This window comes from Odontomachus brunneus, unplaced genomic scaffold (genome assembly GCF_010583005.1).
Source record: "Odontomachus brunneus isolate Ranch 3 - 2012 unplaced genomic scaffold, Obru_v1 Obru_scaffold_184, whole genome shotgun sequence".
NCBI lineage: Eukaryota > Metazoa > Arthropoda > Insecta > Hymenoptera > Formicidae > Odontomachus > Odontomachus brunneus.
This window is the reverse complement of record NW_022639634.1, coordinates 45738-49005: the sequence shown is the minus strand read 5'-3', so window position 1 is coordinate 49005 and position 3268 is coordinate 45738.

Below are 3268 nucleotides of genomic sequence, written 5' to 3'. Positions count from 1 at the left end.
ATTTTGTTAATTTCTATGAGAATTTCTGAATAGTTTATATTTCACTAGAAATCTCTGTTTATCCAACCTAGCTCTTCTTCCGTGTATTAAAATATACTCCATCCCAGATTCTAAAGAATATATTATCATATATTCAAAAGGAGAATTTATTCTCTTTACAAGAATATTATGAAACATTATTTCAAAACAGTTTCGACTCCATGTGTGTAGCAAGCAAACGGAATTTTGTTTTTATTTAATAATCTTCATTAAAATGCTAAACTTACTAGGATTCAAAATATAATAAATAGGATTTGAATGATTTTTCAAATCTTTTGAATGAATTTGATGATGAACTAGCGGATATACCAATTTATGGAATACTCGGAGTAAATAACATTTCCTTGACTTTACTTGCAGCATGTATCTTTCCGTGTGCAAGGGAACCACGTTTCATTTCGCGACACATTGTTTCCGGCGACAATCTGCACGTTTCTCTCTTTTTTATTTTTTATCGAACGTTAAATTTCGCCCGCGATTTTTTATCTGTACAAGCGACTCGGTTATCAAGCGCCATGGCGTTGCGTGGCGGACGACTATTCGTCACTCTAATCTGATCTGGAGGCTTTAACGCGCGTATACATTAAAGCCTTATGTTTATTGAATTTTAACATTTGCGGTTACGTTCACTTTGTTTGTTTTCACCAGAAACTTGTCAAATGAACTCTTGCGCGTTTAATTAAAATACCGCGAGCAGAACCTCTCATCTCCGCGATCGTAGAATTAATTATTATTTGATCGAGAATACGAAGAATAATATCAAAATCACGCGTTAAAATTATCAAATATGATTGTCTAAACTGTCTACTGTGTAATTAGCGTTTCACACGATATGTTGCTACATTGACAGAAAAAAATATCTAAGAAATGAAAATTATTTATATATATTCGGGTATTAATAATATATTTGCTTAAATCTATATTCTTTGATTTAAATAAAATAAACAATTACCTTCATGAAAAGCTAAGATTTTAAGAAAGTATTTATTTTCTTACCTGAAAAGTATTTCATATCAGATAAGTAAATATTGTTACATGTAAATATGTTATATGTTATATGTTATATGTAACATATTGTAAATATGTTATTAGTATCTAGCAAATCTTTTTCATTTGTTAGACATTATAACTGTAACATCGGTAACTAATGAAAACATTCTATTATTGCCGCTGTACCGCGAAAAAATCATATGACGAGAATGTGTGCACACAGAAAAATATTTTCTCTGCTGAGAAAAAAACGATTACTCTGTTTACTCTCCTTCTTTTAACTAGTGAATATATTTTATGTTCTTTTAAATATGAGATATTATTTTCTCTATGTAATTTATATCATTATGTTTCTTTTTAACTTATATTCTGTATACTGTAAAATTATATTCTTTTAAGTACGATTATTTTTATACATGATTTTTAAATCTGATTACTTTCTTTTAAGTAATGATTATACGATTATCCTCAACAAAGAATATTTTCTCGATAATAATTTCCAAATATACTCATCGCAAGTTTGAAAAAAACTCATTACCGTATGCTCAAAAGAAGCACTTGTTCTCTTTACAAGAATATCATCAAACTTCGTTTCAAGAAAAAGTTATTTCGACTCTGTGTAATAGGCATTTTTATTTTCTTAAGTTTAATATTCTTGATCGAAATGTTAAACATTTGCTGACACTCGAAATAACATGTTATATATATTTGAAGTAAACTGGACGTTTACAATGAACTTGTGACGGACTTGCGGTTGTGTAAACTTAGGAAACGCTTGAAACAAGTAACATTTACTTGAATGCAGTGTGTATTTCCCTGTGTATAGTAGCCGGTAACGTCCTCGCGGCGGTCTCCTCATTAAACTTTTCTGAACGGGCTGCGGATCGAGGGAAACTCGTTCGCGAAGTGGGACGTGTCGTTTTCGCAAGAAATCTCGCGCTCATTCGCACGTATTCGCCGTGTGCGCGACCGCGACCCGCCGCGAGATCCGACCTGTGGAAATAGCCGATTCCAGCAGAGATTTCCTACCGCGGTAAAGCTCCTTCCGTCGAAACGATAAATTCGGCCCATCCAAATGGATCTTCCAACGCGCACACGCAATCCACCACGTCGCTCCGCCTTTCGTTCGCCGGGTGGATTTAGGGATGACGAGCACCCGAAATCCGCTTGATTGTCTACCCTCTTTCCTCCATCACGCCGCCGCTCTCTTTTCATACATATTACTTTCTCTCTCTCTCTCTCTCTCTCTGTTTTTCTTTCGCGCGCGTTCATGTGTCAGATTGCGACTTTATCCTCCGTCCGTAATCAAATGATTTGTTACTGTTTTATTCGTCTTATTCGGGCCGCGCGATTTTACCCGCGCGATTTTACCCGCGCGGAAAGTGGCGACATTCATCATCCGTCCGCAATAAAACATCCACCTGTATTCATACGCGACAGATATTGATATTGTTTTTATCAGCGATACATATCTTTCCGTTTAATACACGTTGCCCTGCTACCCCATCACCCGCGCTACTACGAGAGCCCCGTAACATTTTGCGTTTAAATGTTCTCTCGATACATTTCTTCCTTTCTTTCTCTTTTTTTGTTCGGTATCATATCGCGTCCTAACATCTCTCTTCGGAACGTAGTTGGGATCGCAGCGTTCGATCCGATTTCGCATTCGCCCGCTCTCCATTCTATCTCTCCTATCGCGTAACGTTATCACGCTCGTACGACCGTTCCCCCTTCATACAAGATCGGATAAATGTACTCGACCCGACAGCGATAATAATATCCGTTAAAAATCGCGATCCTTGATACGTGCCGGGAGAGTTTTCGCGCGCGGCCCCAATATTGACGTAACGGCGCGCGAACGCTCTCTCTCTCTCTCTCACTGAAGTTAATAAAAAACACGGAACTTCTGCGCATGTTATATATTATTTTTCATAACAAGTCGACTGATTCTCTCTCTCTCTCTCTCTCTCTCTCTCTCTCTCTCTCTCTCTCTCTCTCTCTTTCACACACTCTTTCTCTCGTGGTGTAATGTGAAATTGCACGTTTGCGTTGATTTTCTACGCTGCGTTCTAATTATATGGCTATTAATGCAGTTTGACAGACATTGCTTTTGATTTATTCTCGTATAGTTGACTCTGCCATTCCATTACATAGTTTCTAAATTCTTTTAAAGTAAGTCAGTGAAAATGTTTCTGATTGAATCAGTGGAAGGATAATCAGTGAGTATTTACTGATCTTC